The 19,043-nt window shown below is 44.6% G+C and overlaps 1 protein-coding gene across 1 annotated transcript in view; it reads right to left on the reverse strand.

The window, feature by feature from the left end:
• DCDC2 (doublecortin domain containing 2) overlaps positions 1–19,043 on the reverse strand; it is a 122,432-nt gene that overhangs the window by 25,624 nt on the left and 77,765 nt on the right. The gene's annotated exons all lie outside the window — the stretch shown is intronic.

Consider the following 19,043-nt stretch of genomic DNA (forward strand, 5'->3'; position numbering starts at 1 on the left):
GATCTGAACAAACACCCTGGATCTGAACTCCCCTCAACTCTGGGGAAGCTCAAATGTGAACCTGATCTTCACAACACAGAGCTATCACATTACATATAAACAATAGAATATGCATATAGATTCAAAATTATGATATTAGCTCCTAATAAATGAGCTAATACAATTTCCAGTACTAAGCAAAACAGCACAAGCTTAGAAGAACAAATAAACGTGGTGAATTATTGTAGCGGTGATATTACAATTTAGGATTTACAAAGATAACCAGGGGACTCAACTCCAGTTCTCCATACATAGCCTGAACAACAGAAGAAACTCTGCAGTTCTGTTTTGCAAGGGCACTGGGAAGCCACAGAGAGCCTGCCCAGGACCATGGAGAGGGTTGTTTCAGGTAGGCAAGACTAATAGGTCCACCAGCAGATAGTCGATTCCCAACCTTATTCTAGTTCACATCAGTTTTATTTGTTTTTATTTTATTTGATTCATTTGTTATTGTACTCTGCAAGTAACTTCCAAATGCCTTAGCCAGGCACATTTTTTGTACCAGAAAACTGGGAAGGAAAAACTAGAATGACAGGTGTAGCTTGTAATCTCAAAGAGTAATAAGGGTTTAAAAAACAGAAAAAACAGTTACTTACTTTTCATAACTGTTGTTCTTTGAGATGTGTTGCTTATGTCCATTCCATGCTAGGTGTGTGCATGCCACATGCACTGTTGCCAGAGATTTTTCCCTTAGTGGTATCTGTTGGGTCGGCTCTGGCACCCTCTGAAGCCGCAGGCGTATGCACCGATATAAGAAGCACCAACAGCCCTATGCCATCTCAGTTCCTTCTTGCCAGTAACTCTGACAGAGGGGGAGGAGAGTGGGTCAAGGAATGGACAGGACCAACGCATGTCAAAGAAAAAGAGTTTTGAAAGGCAGGTAACTGTTTTTAATTTTTCGAGTGCTTGCTCATGTCCATTCCAGGCTAGGTGACTCACAAGCAGTAACCCAGGAAGTGGGCTCAAAGTTCATGAATGTGCTGACTGCAACACTCTTCTCCCAAAATTGGCATTGTCTTGGGCCAGGGGCGCCAGAATGGGGGGGAGCCAAGGGGCCATGGCCCTCCCACTTTTGAAAGTGGACGGGCTTGGCTCATCCACTTTTCATCATGGCCCCCTGTGCCTCCTCTTCCTCCCCAAAGCTGGAACCTGGCCCAAGGAGCTATGGGGAGCTGCAAGCCCTCCACCTGCCCAGGGCAGGGGGGATGAGAGCAGCCCTCAGCCTGTGTCCCTGCCACTCAGGCCATCCATCCAGAGCAGATATAGGGTCCGTGACTCCCCACAGCTGCCCAGGCAGCTCTTACCATGGCCCAGCTGCGGCTCTTCGGCCTCTGAGGACCCACCTCCAGGCTAGGCTGGAAGCCAGAGCCAGGTCAGGGTAACATCCTCATGGGCAACTGTGGAAAGCTATGGACCCTCCACCTGCCCTAGGTGGTAGACCTGGGGGGTGGAGACACAGGCCGGGAGCTGCTCTAAGGCTTCCCAACCTGGGACAGGTGAAGGAGCTGAGAGACCTTGTGCCCCCCCCACACTTTTAGGAAGAATCCGTTGCCCCTATCTTGGGCCTGTTGGGTGATGGTGTAGTGGGACGTGAAGCTATGAACTAACAACCAGGTTGGGGGCTCTGAAGATGTCCTGAATTGGTTCCTGTGTGAGGAATGCTGCTGATGGAGCCTGGGCTCTTGTGGAATGAATGGTCACGATGGCTAGAGGTGGGATATTCACCTGCTCATAGCAAGCCCGAATACAGGCAGTTATCCAGGATGAGAAATTTTTTAGGTTGATACAGGTAGCCCTCACATCCTTTTTGTTATTGCCACAAAGAGATGTGTGGATTTCCAGAAGGACTTAGTCCTCTCAATACAAAAGGCAAGGGCCCACTTAATGTCCAACGTATGAAGCCGTCATTCCTCAGAGCTTTTGGGAAGAAGACAGGTAGCAAAATGACTTTGTTGTGGAATTGTGCCATCACCCTTGGCAGGAAGCTGGATGGGGGCGCAGTTGAATCTTGTTCTTGAAGAGCAATGTGTAAGGTGATTCTGACATAAGGGCCTTGATCTGAGTGACCCTTCCGGCCAAGGTGATCACCACCAGGAAGGCGACCTTCCAGGAGAGAAGTAGTAGGAAGCATGATGTTAACAGCTTGAAGGAAGGCCCATACGTCTCGACAGGACCAGGTTTAGGTCCCGTGGGGAGGTGGGTCGGTCTGCGAACCTGAGGATAGAGTCTTTCCAACACCCTGAGAAACTGGGCTGTCATTTCATGGGAGAACACTGATTCTCTAGGGAGTGGAAGGCTGAGATGGCTACCAAATGAACCTTAATAGATGAGAGTGCCAGACTCTGGTGCTTTAGGTGGAGCAAACAGTCCAAGATAGACTGAAGAGAAGATAGAGATGGAGAGAGATCCCGTTCGGAGGCCCACCAAGTGAAATGTTTCCATTTGGCCAAGTAGGTAGCCTGGTGGAAGGCTTTCTACTACCTAGAAAGACCTATCGAACCTGTTCCAAGCAGGCCTGTTCTTCAGGGTTCAGCTATGCAGCATCCATGTAGTTAGGTTTGGGTGAAGCAAGTCTTGGTCTTGTGAAATCAAGTCTGCGCAGAGTGGAGTTGCCAACGAGAGATCCAGAACTGTGCCAAATCAATGTTGGTGTGGTCACACTGGTGCTACGAGGATAATTCCTGCCTTGTCCCATTTGATTTTCAGAAGAACCTTGTGAACCAAGAGGATCAGAGAAAACGCATATAGTAGGCAGAAGTGGCATTGGAATTGGGGGTGGGGGAGCCAGAGTCCTCCCACTTTTAGAAAGTAGGGGGACTGGCACGTCTACTTTTCGCAGGGGTGGACCTTGCCCCCTTCCCCTCCTCCTCTTCTGTCCAAGGCCCCACCCCTGGAGCAGGCCAGCACAGAGCCCAGCCGGGGAACTTGGGCAGCTGTGGCTGACCCTCCACCTTCCCGAGGTACAGGGGGCTGAGAGCAGCCCCCGGCCTGTGTCCCCATCTGGCCAACAGCTCCACAACTCCGCACAGACTCCCCACAGCTGCGCGCATGCCTTTCCCCAACCCAGCTCTGGCCAGGTGCAGAGGGGAGAAGCCTCAGCGCCGCAGCCCAGCCACGGTAAGAGCCGTGCAGGCAGCTGTGAGGAGCCACAGCACGGACCTTCCACGTATCCTGAGCAGGGTGCCCGGGGCACAGGGACACAGGCCATGGGCTGTTCGGGCCCTCTACCCAGGGCAGGTGGAAGGTCCACTACAGCTCCCCGCATGGCTCTTACCATGGCTGGGCTGCAGCTCTGAGGTCCCCCACTCCCACAGCCGGAGCTGGGTCAGGGAGAGTTGCATGCGCAGCTGTGGAAGGCTTGGGTCCCTCCACCTGCCCTGGGTGGGGAGCCAAGGGGAGGTTGGGTAGACAGCTGCTTTCAGGCCCTTCCCCAGCCCTGCTCCGGCTTCCAGCTTGGCCAGGGCCTGGGGAGGTGGAGGGCCCCAGCCCCCACACTTTTAGTAGGGCTCTGGCGCCCTTGGTAAGTGGTCTGCCCACAAGAGCAGGAAGGCATCTGAGAGAGAGCCCGGGCCGTGCCCAAGCAGTGAACAGAACTAATGGCATTTTCTGTTCTGCCTGGTGACAAACAGGTCCACCTAGGGAGGCCCCACTTTTGGAAGATGACACTGACAACCTCCAGGTGAAGAGACAACTCGTGGTGACAGGAGAAGGACCTGCTGAGGTAATCCGCCAATATGTTCCAGGTTCCCAGGCAATAAGATACCTCGAGATGAATGGAGAGTCTCACACAGAAAGAGAGGCTGCTGGGGCTTGAAGTTCGCTGCAGGCACCACCAGGGACCCCCAGGGCGGGGTAGAGGAGCAAGTACAGGTAATCAAATCCGTTTTACTGGCACATAATACTTTCTCTGCCCTCTTTGAAGTGGGGGCCAGAGAAGAAGAGGTTTGCCATAGGGCCTTGACTGGCCCCATCACCACCTCATTGATGGGCAGGGCCACCTTGGATGGTGTTGCTGCAGCCAAGATATCAATAAGGCTGTATGATGTTTCTTTGAGCTCCTTGATCTCCAAGCCCATGTTTGAAGCAACCTGCTTCAGTAGGTCCTGAAAGGCCCTGCAATCATCCTGGGCTGGGACCTGCAACAGCCTCATCTGGGGAGGTGAGGAGGAGGCTTGCACCAGAGGAGGGGTTCCTTCCTTTTCCTCGACTATGTCCCCAGTGGCATCTCTTGGACTTCAGCACTGGGGTCAGTACCAGAGTCAGGATCCAGTGCTGAGCAGGAAGGAGCAGTAGTCCATATCTCAGAGACCACCAAGTGGAAGGAAGGCCCTGGTACTGGGAGAAACCCCCAGGGATTCCAGTAGGGTCACTGCTTCGGCCAGTGACCCGCTAGCCAGGTACCTGCTGGGGGACTGGCACTGAAGCTCAGGGGGGGTGTAGGCTGGATACTGATGGTGGGCTTTTGGCGATACATAGGGTTCCCTTTCAGACTCTGAAGAGGATTCTTCTCTTGGCAACCATGGTGGAGTAGTACCTGCTTCCGCCTCTATATGGTGCCAGAATTATGGGGAACAAGTGGCGTGCCAGGGATTGGGATGCTGGGATCATGTGGGGCTTTCCCCTGGATGATGCCAGGAGGCCTGGTGCTGAGAAGGCACCTGATACACCTTGTTCCCTCCTGCTTCCAGACACCAGAGCTGGCAGGTACCCCATGGGGTTGGAGGGACCAGAAGAGAGATGCTCCAGGGTTGATGGCACCATGAGTCCACTGATACCATCGAGGCTTCGTGGTCTGAAGTCCCAACAGATTTGTCAGAACAAAGAAGGGTCATTCCAGCAACAATTCCAGGCAGTATGAAGGAACTGAGAGGGTGTAGGCTGGTGACACCCCTTATACCGGTACATATGTACGCAGCTCCACAAGATGCTAGAGCCGGCTCAAGAGATACCACTAAGGGGAAAAACTCCAGCAACAGTGCACATGGTGCGCACACACGTAACATTGAATGGACATGAGCAAGCACTTGAAGAATGATGGGTACCAGCACTAAAAACCAATGGGGAAAGGTTGCTCTGCAACTTTCTGATGAGCTACGCAAGACTGATAGATATCCATTTCTGATATACCCAAGTGCTGATTGTACCAGCACTGAGCATTGATATCACATGTAGGAAGAATTTCCCCTGATCATGTAGTAGCAGCATGTGCACTAGTGAAGCACAAGTACAGAAGTGCTGTGATAATGGACTGAAATAAAAAACTTGTGTGTAAAGAGCATGCTTGTAGTAACGACAGATTTTAACTAGGCAGGCATAAACTAGGGCACACCAAGTTAAGAGAATACATCAATAAATATTGAGTGAAATCCAATAGATATATTGGAGAAATTTAAAGTGTGTATAGGTACCTACATCATCAACCAGTAAATAAAAAATAAAAAAAAACAGTGGAGTATGTCAGGTACAAATATCAGTTAGAAAGGAAAACGAAAGTGTCAGAGAATAAAAGTTTTAGATGTGCACACGCACATACACTTTACAGAAGGCTGCCTACTGATACATTTAAGGCACCTTTGACACAACCTAAAAGTGCCCCTATGCAAAACAACATTCCAATCTAAATCAAGTGCAGCAATGCCATTCAATATGGCCCGCAACCAGAACCCAAGTAAATAAAAAACTAAAACCATCCTTCTTCTCTAACAAGTCACCACCCTTACTATTCAGCTTCATTGTCAAGTGCCTGGGGAGGTGGGGTGTAAGACGAGTTTGCAGCATGCCCTGAAGGTCATCAGATTCAGAACCTTTATGGACCAAGGTGTGGCAAGGAGCAAATTTCAAAGAAGTATGGCCCTCACAGAGAACATCCTTTCAGCAGTCTTATTTATACCAACTGGGCTTCTGTGCAAGCGTTTCTGTTGATCTCAACTGTGATAGCATGGCATGTGGAGAGAGTATAATATAAAAGCAAACTACAGTTAGAGAGTGAAAAAGAAATTTTCTGCGTAGGGGGATCACTAGCTGGAAAGGGCTGCTCCACCTCATTGCCTAGATACAAGTAGCTTTGCCTCCAAAGGATTTGTGCTTAGCTCTCTGGTCTTGCAATCCACCTTCTAACCTCAGGCGACAACTTCCTTAGCAGGTACTTCGAAACTAAATTGATTCACCTCTGAAAGTACAACTTGGACATAATACCTTAGGTGGGTCTTCCAGATTCATATAGAGTGACCCATAATTTCCACACCAACAGAAAAATTGCTAGCCTGAGCTCCCATTCCCATATGACATCTGCTAGATTACCTTAGCAGTTAAGCGACTGATCTTAATTGGCAAAGGATGCTGTTTCACCCAGTTCTTTAGTGCTGCTGCCTCTTGAGCTAGCCTTGTGCTCCTGGTGCTCCTTTACTTGTTGATGTAAGAGACTACAATCATGTTGTCTAGATCAACTGGGAGATATCTGTTTCTTGAAGGCTAGTTGGGTGACCTTCTCAGCTCAGAGCTTTCCTGAAGGACTGTCCCTTAAGTAGACTGATGAAGTAACTTCACTTGCTTGGATCCGGTTTCTTGAACTACAGAGTCACTCCCAATCTCAGAGGTTGGTATTTAGTGTAAATGTTATTCCTTACAGGTCCTGCAATAACATCCCTCTCTTCTGGCACACAGTCTTCCAACCAAAACACACATTGTTTGGCCTCTGGCGACAGAAGGATCCTTGCTTGTAGGTCACTGTCCCTCAGCTTCCACTGAGCCAACAGAAGATGCAGAAAGAGGATGTACATGTTCCTGTCCAGTGCTCCAGTCCTAAAAAAAGAAGTGCCAGTACACATTTTTGGCACTATCACTCTGTGAAGGTATGGGAGGTCACCCCAGCACACATCCCTCTGGTCAATCACAGCACCACACAGCGTCCTGCCTTGATCTCCCTCCACCTGGGTGTAAACAAGCCCAGACCAGTTTCAGATATTAAAGAGCGCCCTCCATGGAGGGTCTCCTCTATTTACCAGATAGTCTTTAACTGAACAACCTCACACAGACATACACAACACCTTTCTACCTCATCTTCCTGGTTTGTCATTTGTCTTGAGTTTAGTATTTGCCTCTGTCCAGGAGCTCTGTCTGGTTGCTGTTGCCTCAGAACTCCTGATGCTGTCTGGATGGAGTTTTCCTCTGACGTCCAGGTACGTTGTTCCAAAAGGCTGTTCCAAACATCAGGCAGGGCTCTCTGGCCTCTCTGCCCATTGTGAATTCTCTGCTCCCTTGGAGCATTTTTTCCAGGCTCCCTGCCCTGGTAGGCTCACCAGGGAGCTTTCTGATTTCAAGATCACCCTTTAGGCTCTCTGCCCTAGAAGCATAGTTTCTGTTTGGCTCAGATTCCATCTACCTCCATCTCCTTACACTGGGAGCAAAGGTTCCACTTAATTGAAGTGCGCTGTCTCTCTCTCTCTCTCTTCTAACAGCACAGCTTTTGTCTGGTTCAGGCTCTCTGGAAGCTCCAATCTGCTGGAGCTTCCTTTCTCTTCTGAAGTCTCTCTCTCTCTCTCTCTAATTGAGGTCCTTAGCCTTTTATCATGCTCAGGTGCTTCCCTGCCTAATTAAATGCCGCCAGTTACTCAAGTGATTTTTAACCACTCCCAGGTGAACCTGAGCTGTCCCAATCTCTCTTGTGGAGCCTGTCTGAGGTAAGCTGGGCCTCTGACCCCTTCAGAGGGTCAGCTACCCTCTGACACACTCGTAAGTGATAGTACTACAAGTACCACAATGCTGTTAAAAGTGCTGTAATGGCATTCCCGAGTGTTCTGGCACAACTTGAACTCTGTTTCTGGCCAAGGGAACCATATCTAAGAAAGTTGTAATTCTCCCCTTAAGCTGAAGAATCTGCTGGATCGAATGGGCTTGATCCCATCCAAAGCTGCCAGACCTCTTGATGACTTGATGACATTACCACCATAGCTACCAGACTCGTTGCAACAAAGGGACATTTTTTTTTTTAAAAAGATAGTGTAAAAACTTCAGAGGAGTTGTGGCACTCAATACATCTGAAAACCAGACCCATAGGACAGTGGTTCTCAGCCTTTTCAGACTGTACCTGTTTCAGGAGCCTGATTTGTCTTGCTTACCACAAGTTTCATCTCATTTAAAATCTATTTGCTTACAAAATCAGACATAAAAATACAAAAGTGTCACAGCACACTACTACTGAAAAATTGATTCCTTTCTCATTTTTATCATATACTAATGAAATGAATTGCAGCCTCCAGGTTGAGAAACACTGATATAATATATAGAGCAGTATAAACAGGCCATTTTCTGTATAAAATTTTAGTTTGTACTAATGCTTTTTATGTTGCCTGTTGTAAAACTAGGCAAACATCTAGATGAGTTGATGTACCACATGGAAGATCTCCAAAGGTAGGCACACCCTTGGTTGAGAACCACTGCCATAGGGCCCAGGATCACTGCTATTGAAGAAAAAGTCACATTAGATCATGTCTATCCCCCTACAATAACTAGTTCCCATTAAAGGACATATCAGATATTAGAATAATACTGCACTTGGTTATATATATTTCATAAAATTCAGTGGGGCTCAACCATCAGGCAGGACAAGTGTACACTCAGTGCAGATGAGAAGCAAAGGTGCGGGCAGGGGAGGGACGTGAATGTATCTTTCCACAACCTTGATCCTCAGCCAGCTGGAGCTGAAATGAACACCAGGAAAACTTAGGGCAGTTTCAGGACTGCTCTAAATCACACTGCCTGCAGCCAGCAGCCACAGTAGCCCAGGATCTGTCAGAGAGTCTACCCTGTCCCTTCCTGCACTCTGCTGGTTACGCTGGCTTTGCACCACCTGACAAGGGAAACCCTCAACTACCCCTACAGAGACACTCCAACTGCTGTAGGCTGCCAACTAAACCCCAAAGAGGGAAATGATAAATTAGTAACAAATGTGGTAGAAAAACTATAGATATCTCAAAACATTCTGAGAGACATAATTCACCGAGGATATTTTTCCACTGTCTAAACAATATTCATAACCCTGTGCAGATACGCCATTTAATAAATGGAAACACCTTTATCCTGTAGAAAGAACCACAGGAACTGCATATTTGGAACTTCTGAGGAAAACAGAAGAGCTGAAACGCCGAGACCCTTTCCTGTTCGATGCGGTTCAGTATTTCAGTTTAGCTTGACTAGAATCTTTTTGTATGCTTTGCTAAACAAGAACCTTACATGAATGTATTAAATGGTAAATGAGTTACACATTCAAATAACCAGTAAGAAATCTATATATTTTAAATAATTAAACACAGCAATTAATGCCTCTTGTATAAGCTCCTTTCCTAACCAGCCCTAACTATAAAAAATTTATTGTAGCACAAATCATAACATTATACCCAGCCATTTAATGCATTTCAGATTTGAAACTGATTGAAGTTTAGCAATAGGGATAAAAGAAAGTCATTGTAACAATGGCCTGCCCTGAATATTTTACGGAAATCAGAGACATTTATTAACTGTAAGCTCTGTATGTAAGCAAGAAAGTTAATATGACTATAAAAATATTAATGTGTATTACGAGACTCTGCCTCATAAAATGCCAAGTCAAATGAAAAACAAAATGTAAAAAATCTGTGGCTCATTAAATCTCATAGATTGCTATGAGGGATGGAGGGGACGTATGAGTTTATGCTTGTCTATGACAATTCCCTTTTTGAAAAAATCTCCAGGCTGTATTGTAGTGGAAGATCCATGATTTTTCCTTTAAATGGGTTTGGTGGTAGTTCATAATGTGTGAAGAGAGAAGGAATTAAACAGAAATTGGCGGCAGGAAACCTGAATATGAAAAATACTTTTCTTCATCTCATGCTAATGTGGTCGACAGGATCAAGCTTTTAAACATTTAGTTGCATGCTTCAGAATGTACTGAATTCCTAATAAGAATTCACTCGGCTCTAGATTGCTGACAACAGACTATCTCAATGGAAATTGCAAAAGCTGCTTCCAGAAGGCTGACCTTGTATGAAGCAGTCTCCTTTTATTGATAGGAATGCAGTGAATGCTAGAGCAGAGGAAAGGGTGTTTCACTTGTATGCCGTAGTTCGTTCTGAAAGGATCACGTTATTTATCTTACAGTTCGCTGCTACAAAAAAGAATGGGTGTGATATTTTGGGACTTGTTTTTCCCCCCACCTTCTTTGAACATTCCCCATATTTATTTTCTCTCTCTGCTTCTAGGTGTCTAATTTATTCATTTATTGCTCAGATGACAGTTATAGACCATTAAAGACTATGTGTATGTTACAATAATAAAGTATCACCTGTTTAGTCTAGATCTGTTTTGACTTCTTTTCAGTTTTAAAATACATCACTCTCTCAGATCCCTAGTGTAAGTTATCTCTCATAATGGCTTTTGTACAGGACCAGATGAAACATTGCAACTTATATTCTATTTTACTCTATATAGGGTCTTATTCTGCATTCAGTCACTGGAGTATCTGAGTGCTTTCCAGTACTGCATTAAGCAATGTGACTAATCTGTCACATGTGGTTTGTTCTCTCATTCTCTCCCCCAGGCAGAAATGTGTGTACAGTGGAGTGTTTTGCTTTGATAGGGAGAGTTTTACTTTTTTATGTACATGTTTCTATGATTATATTAGAGAAGGCAAAGTTGAAAAAGTGTGCCTTGCACTAGGAACGGAAGGTGTGAGGGTTGTGATAGCTATAAGACTATATTCGGTGTCACATGACTGCTACTAATGAAGCATTGTGATATAGATTAATTGTAAAACAATGATCTTATTTCCTTCATCAATTGTAAGTCCAGGAAAATCTCTGCAAATAAATATAATTATGATTTCTCTCTCATGAACAATAAATCAATAAATAAACAAACATGACTTTCTTCTTTACTGAGTTATTGTCAATGCTTCCCTTCCTTTAGCATAGTTTCATATGCATGGTAACTTCTCAATGAGCTGGTCATATTACTATGTTTGAACTACAGATTTTTATAAAACAACTAAGAGTCAACATTGTGTAAACATGATCATTAACATTTTTAACTCTGAATATCAGCCATGCACTCAACTATCCCAATGTTTACATTATGCTAAATTAACATTCTCTTGGTATTAGTGGCACTCATTCTTAATAAAGAGTGAAAATAAAATGCACTTCTATGGAAGAAATGTGTATATGGAACTACAAATTAAAGACGATGCATATTGTACGCCTACACAGTATTGATCTAATACCCACCAGCTCTCACTTTCTTTTTTATTGAACTCCTAATCCTCACAAAATAAAATTCACTAAGGTCTCAGGCTGAAGGAATCACTTTCATTCTTGAGGAAAAAAATTGAGATTGTGGTTTCTGTTTTATAATCGATGATAGTACAAATGTACTCGGCTTCTGATTTTGAAATTAAATTCCTATAGTTGCTAAAAAAATCTATAAGAGCCACTAGTGATTATGAAAGGCAAAAAATAACGTGACAGTAAGACAGGTCACCTCTCTAGGGGGACTCAACACCTTATATGCTGATTGGTTTTTGTTACTGAATGGTATTTTAGAGTAGATACCTGCAAAATATGTGTGGGAAACCACCACAGATATGTGTAATATATGACAAGGAGTTTATTTTAGGGGGAGATTTTCAAAGGCATAAATATGAGTTAGGTGAGGATGATTCAGACGGTTGAACCTCAGAAAATAGTACTAGAAGATTATACTAAACTATCACACCCTACAAAAACTCTGCACTGATGCTACAATCTACTAAAATATGGCATCAGAAAATAATCTTCTATGATATTGAGCTTGTATTAATGAATTGGTTCCAATGGAGCTTTCATCAATTTTATTAGGATCACTTGGATGTCTCCTTATGACAGACTAATGCAAAATGCTCTGAATAATTCCTATCGGGATGAGACTGGTATCCTGTTTCTAATGTTTCAGAATTTAACTGGGCTATGAGGAAATGGATGCCTCTGAAGGTGATGATGAAGCCTAACACAAAAAAGAGTGTGCTTTGACCTTTTAAAGATGGTTCTATAGCATGAAAGATTGTTCACCAAGTTGGCACTGAACAACATAAATGTGAGGGATATAGACCTGAACAGCTTGCACAGTTCTTTTCATTTTCCAATCAGATCATATAACTGAAATATTTTAAATTGGTTCGTATTTCCTAAGGCTAAAGTAGGATTTTACTGTCTAGAAATGGGCTAAACAACTATTTGCACAATAGGTGCCAACCAAATAAACAGTGTGGTAAAATTTCTAACACAACCATGGATGGAGGAGATATCACAACACCACATGCTTTTGGTATCACTATAATAAACTCAATTATTGCTGATGCACAGCTGCAGTAATCTACGGCTCTAAACCTCACTGACATTTCCAGTTGCAGCCACTGTAAGCAAAAACATGTTCAGTATTGCTTATGCTATTACCAGTGTAACACAAATCCAATAATATCATTATTATGTCTAATAGGTTAGAAAAACTGAAATGCTAGCTTGCAGTCTACCAGATCAGTCATAAATATGAAGGGATTTAAACACAAAAAAAAAAAAGTAATTCTTCAATCATCTTGATTTTATGGGATTGTGACATGCATGGTTATGATACATATGGCATACTGGTGAAACACTGTTTCTAGTATGTGCATTTGAAAAAAAAAAAAGGAAATTCAAAAATAATGTATGGTTAACTTTGCAGTCTGAACTGTGCTGGAAGATTTAGGTTAAGCCTTTAAATATTATATGGACCAGGGCTGCCTATAGGCACCAGCAAACCAAGCACGTGCTTGGGGTGGCACAATTGCAGAGGCAGCATTCCGGGGGTGGCAGTTGCGCCTGGAGCTGGCCCTGATATGGACATAATTCTTGATTAATTAAATCCTGGAATCAATGTCCTTCAAACATTTGCACTTATGTACTCAAACAGAAGAGCAGATTCTAAGCTTGAGGAGCAAAAACACATTGTCTCCAAAGAATATTTAGTTTTTATCCACTTCAGTATACTCCAAAGAGTGCACATTTCAATTCCGTGTATAGTTTATTTGGTCCAAATTAAAATGAAACCAATAGCAACTTCTAATGCATATAGCACATTAAAATATGAAGACTCTTAAAGCACTGTACATAGAAAACAAAAATCAGGAGGAACACTATCCAGGATGTGGCAGATGAGCAAATGTGGTGCTATTTTCAAATATACTGTTAAAAGTAGATGTATTTGTAATTTGTAAATCTATAACTGCTGTCCATTCTGTTCATTATAAGTGAAATGTGAAACCCTGTATTTATTTACAGTACAATCTATACAAATAAAGCAAGGGTGTAATTCTAAAACATAAGTTTTTCTTATTGGCAGCCTCTTTACTATGATTGAGTGGAAGGTCTCTCTCCAGCTCCCACCTTTTAAAAAAAATGTTTTGAACAGCACAATCAAGGAATAGTGACTTTCTTGGAGATATGCGATAGTCTGAGTCATTCAAACTATTTTTCTAAGAACTCTTTAGGAGAGGGGTAGGAGGACAACTCAAGGGAGATCAGTGGACTGATCTCTATGAGAACTAGAGTTAACTTTGGAGGAAAACTAGGTATCAAGTAGATGGATATTTTGACCTGAAGTAAGATCAGGAAAGAACCTATAAAAAAAGAACTGCTAGTTCTCTCATCCTCCACACAGCGGAAATGACCAACAACATGGCCATCTCAACCGAAAGTCACCCACCCAATAGGACCCTAAACTTATGAAGAGTTTATGCAAAAATATTTTTAGAATCCAAACAACAATAGACCTAGAAGAGAGATTCTTGTCTACTCTCATGAATCTGGTGACCAGACCCTGGTGTAATGGTGTGCTAAACTGTATTATACTGTTCAGCTACTAGGCACCATGTGTAACATATTTAAACGAAGCTCACATCAGCCATTCCTGGCAGTTCACATCTCTGGTATATCTCTCTGAGAAGGAGGCTCTGTAGCCAGTCTACATCTGGTACAGGAATCTCAGCTGCAAGCAGCATGTCCATCACTTATCTTGTACAAAGTATACATGACAGCGAGGTCCCAATGGCAAAACAGGCTATGTTTGCTTCCCAGTGGACATATTCAGGTAGAGAGATGGCAACATGCAGGAGCTGACTGCTCAAGCTATGGACGTTAGGAATTATCCAGGTCTCACCACAGGCATAATTCTCCAGGGTGATTGCATATTGATTTTTCTGTATTCTACTCTAGAACTAAACCTCTTCAAATTTAAGACTGGATGCAGAAAATCATAACCCTCCCACCAAGCTTTTTGTCATCACAGACAACAGAGCACAGACCCCTGCAAAGCAATCCTTGATTGGCACCCAAAGATGGTTCTGCTGTAGGGCCAGCCACACTGTTTCTTGCTTCTCTGCCTGATAAGAGATGGGAGATGGCACAAATCAGTGGGAATTTGGAAAAGACTATAAATCCACAAATATCCGAATGAGATCATAGATAGCACCCAGCTATATTTGGTAATCTGCCTTCACTGCTTACAAGAAAGGAGATTTCCTCTCACTGGAAGCAGGGATGGGCCTTGCTTCCCTGACATTAAAAACTCTCTTTCACCAGCATTGTGCACTCCTGCTGCCACAGGTCTATTCCTCAGGATTCTTGCCCAGTCGGACCTTGGGGCCTATGACCTCTACCAACACTTAAATGGGAATCGGAGGGGCTGGATGATCCTGGCACAGGAAAGATGATCAGCTTCTTGGGCTCCAAAAGCTTCTTGGGCTTCATTTCATCAAGGAGGCTCTGAAGAGCTTGATGCAAAGCTTCCACAGAAAACGTCTCAACTTTAACAGGAGTAGCTATGAGCGACTGCTTGGTCTGAATCTCCTGGAACTGTAGCCTTAAGAGGATTCTCCTCTCTTGAGCCTGTTTATCCAGGTGACCACTTCCAAGGGGACATCATTCATGTAGTTGGAAATGAAGTGGAGGCTAGAACAGGCTTCCTTCACCTACTTGTGACTCAGTAAGAATCCTGATCCACAGCCTGCTGCTAAATTGCTATAGGAAGTGCTCCAAAGAACGCTGAAGCTGAAAGGAGTCTTTTCAGAGCATAACGTTCTCGATGAATCCACCAAAATAGTTGTTGTGTGTCAAGGTATGATTTCCCCACTCTGAACCTTAGCGTCCAAAAGACGGGGTACCTACATGAAGCCCTCTAAGCTTAATTACTAGCTTAGAAATGATAGAGCTGCCACCACCCAAAAATATAGTGTTTTGGGACACTTTCTGGCCCCCAAAACCCTTCCCTGGGGACCCCCAGACCCAAACCCTTTGGACCTCAAAACAAAGGAAAATAAACCATTCCCCTCCTTTCTTCCTCCCAGATTCTCCCCTCCCTGGGTTACACTGGGAGATCACTTATCAGAGGGGTAGCCGTGTTAGTCCGGATCTGTAAAAGCAGCAAAGAATCCTGTGGCACCTTATAGACTAACAGACGTTTTGGAGCATGAGCTTTCGTGGGTGAATACCCACTTCGTCAGATGCATGTAGTGGAAATTTCCAGGGGCAGGTATATATATGCAGGTAAGCTAGAGAAAATGAGGTTAATTCAATCAGGGAGGATGAGGCCCTGTTCTAGCAGTTGAGGTGTGAAAACCAAGGGAGGAGAAACTGGTTTTGTACTTGGCAAGCCATTCACAATCTTTGTTTAATCCTGAGCTGATGGTGTCAAATTTGCAGATCCCTGATGATGCGTTGGAGGGGTTTTAGCTGGGGACTGTATGTGATGGCCAGTGGAGTCCTGTTGGTTTCTTTCTTGGGTTTGTCTTGCAGTAGGAGGCTTCTGGGTACACGTCTAGCTCTGGTGATCTGTTTCCTTATTTCCTCGTGCGGGTATTGTAGTTTTGAGAATGCTTGGTGGAGATTTTGTAGGTGTTGGTCTCTGTCTGAGGGGTTAGAGCAGATGCGATTGTACCTCAGTGCTTGGCTGTAGACAATGGATCGTGTGATGTGCCCGGGATGAAAGCTGGAGGCATGAAGGTAGGCATAGCGGTCGGTAGGTTTTCGGTAAAGGGTGGTGTTAATGTGACCATCACTTATTTGCACCGTGGTGTCTAGGAAGTGGACATTCCTTGTAGATTGGTCCAGGCTGAGGTTGATGGTGGGGTGGAAGCTGTTGAAATCGTGGTGGAATTTTTCCAGAGTCTCCTTCCCATGGGTCCAGATGATGAAGATGTCATCAATGTAGCGTAGGTAGAGAAGGGGCGTGAGTGGACGAGAGCCGAGGAAGCATTGTTCCAGGTTGGCCATAAAAATATTGGCATATTGTGGGGCCATGCGGGTGCCCACAGCGGTGCCACTAATCTGGAGATATATATTGTGTCATCAAATTTGAAAGAGCTGTGTGTGAGGATAAAGGCACAGAGCTCAGCAGCCAGTTGTGCTGTGGCATCATCAGGGATAATGTTCCTGACAGCCTGTATTCCATCTGTGTGTGGGATGTTTGTGTAGACAGCCTCTACTCCATGGTGGCTAGGATGGTGTTTTCTGGAAGGTCACCAATGCATTGTAGTTTCCTCAGGAAATCAGTGATGTCACGGAGATAGCTGGGGTGCTGATGGCATAGGGTCTGAGTAGAGAGTCCACATATCCAGACAGTCCTTCAGTGAGAGTGCCAATGCCTGAGATGATGGAGCGTCCAGGATTTCCAGGTTTGCGGATCTTGGGTAGTAGATAGAATAACCCTGGTCGGGACTCTAAGGGTATGTTGATTTGTTCCGGTGTTAGTGTAGGGAGTGTCCCGAGTAGATGTTGCAGTTTCTTAGTGTATTCCTCAGTGGGATATGAGGGAAGTGGCCTTTAGAATTTGGTGTTGGAGAGTTGTCTGGCGGTCTCCTTTTGGTAGTCAGACCTGTTCATGATGACAACAGCACCTCCTTTATCAGCCTCTTTGATGATAATGTCTGGGTGGTTTCTGAGGCTGTGGATGGCATTGCGTTCTGCACGATTTAGGTTATGAGGCAAGCGATGTTGTTTTTCCAAATTTCTGCCTGTGCACGTCGGCGGAAGCATTCAATGTATAGGTCCAGACTGTCATTTCAACCCTCAGGAGGAGTCCATGTGGAGTTCTTCTTCTTGTGCTGTTGGTGGGAGGGTACCTGTGTATCAGTGCGCTGTTCAGTGTTGTCCTGAAAGTATTCTTTGAGTCGGAGATGGCGAAAGTAGGCTTCCAGATCGCCGCAGAACTGTATTACGTTGGGGGGGATGGCAGGGCAGAAAGAGAGTCCCCGAGATAGGATAGACTTTTCTTCGGGGCTGAGTGTGTAGTTGGATAGATTGACGATATTGCTGGGTGGGTTGGGGGTACCATGGTTGTGGCCCCATGAGGCAGGTAGGAGTTTAGCCAGCTTACAGGCCTTTTTCCTTTGTAGAAAGGTGAAGTGAGTAATGTAGATCTCCTGTCTTATTTTAGTGAAGTCCGTTTGTACAGAAGTTTTATTATTAATGAGAGTCTCCAGGTTGGAGCTCTTTTCTGATGTTTTCCTGTTTGCTGTATAGGATGCTGATCAGGTGGTTCCTCAGTTTCTTTGATAGAGTATGGCATAATCTCTCACTGTGGTCTGTGTAGTATGTAGATAGCAATGGATTTTTTACCTTTAGTCCATTTGGTATGATGTCCATCCATTTGCATTTGGAAAGGAAGATGATATCTGTCCGTATTTGTGCAAGTTTCTTCATGAGGTTGATGGATTTCCACTCCATACGGCTAAATGCAGTGCCTTGCATGGTGTCAAGTATCAGAGGGGTAGCCGTGTTAGTCTGGATCTGTAAAAGCAGCAAAGAATCCTGTGGCACCTTATAGACTAACAGACGTTTTGGAGCATGAGCTTTCGTGGGTGAATACCCACTTCGTCAGATGCATGTAGTGGAAATTTCCAGGGGCAGGTATATATATGCAGGCAAGCTAGAGATAATGATGTTAGTTCATCAGGGAGGATGAGGCCCTGTTCTAGCAGTTGAGGTGTGAAAAACAAGGGAGGAGAAACTGGTTTTGTAGTTGGCAAGCCATTCACAATCTTTGTTTAATCCTGAGCTGATGGTGTCAACTGGCCATCACATACAGTCCCCAGCTAAAGCCCCTCCAATGCATCATCAGAGATCTACAACCCATCCTGGACAACGATCCCACACTTTCACAGGTCTTGGGTGGCAGGCCAGTCCTCGCCCACAGGCAACCTGCCAACCTGAAACACATTCTCACCAGTAACTGCACACCGCACCATAATAACTCTAGCTCAGGAACCAATCCATGCAACAAACCTCGATGCCAACTCTGCCCACATATCTACACCAGCGACACCATCACAGGACCTAACCAGATCAGCCATTACCATCACCGGTTCATTCATCTGCACGTCCACCAATGTAATATATGCCATCATATGCCAGCAATGCCCCTCTGCTATGTAGGTCGGCCAAACTGGACAGTCGCTACGGAAAAGGATAAACGGACACAAATCAGATATTAGGAATGGCAATATACAAAAACCTGTAGGAGAACACTTCAACCTCCCTGGCCACACTATAGCAGACCTTAAGGTGGCCATCCTGCAGCAAAAAAACTTCAGGACCAGACTTCAAAGAGAAACTGCTCAACTTCAGTTCATCTGCAAATCTGACACTATCATCTCAGGATTAAACAAAGATTGTGAATGGCTTGCCAACTACAAAACCAGTTTCTCCTCCCTTGGTTTTCACACCTCAACTGCTAGAACAGGGCCTCATCCTCCCTGATGAACTAACCTCATTATCTAGCTTGCTTGCATATATATACCTGCCCCTGGAAATTTCCACTACATGCATCTTACAAAGCATCCAGCAAACAGAGATACAAGCCTTCCAGCAAAATACACATTTGCAAATAATGAAAACAAACATAAATCTAATCCACTTTCTACCTATTACTTACTATTTGAATAGAAGAGACTTTTTCAGAAGATT

Source organism: Gopherus evgoodei, chromosome 2 (genome assembly GCF_007399415.2).
Source record: "Gopherus evgoodei ecotype Sinaloan lineage chromosome 2, rGopEvg1_v1.p, whole genome shotgun sequence".
In the NCBI taxonomy this organism is placed as follows: domain Eukaryota; kingdom Metazoa; phylum Chordata; order Testudines; family Testudinidae; genus Gopherus; species Gopherus evgoodei.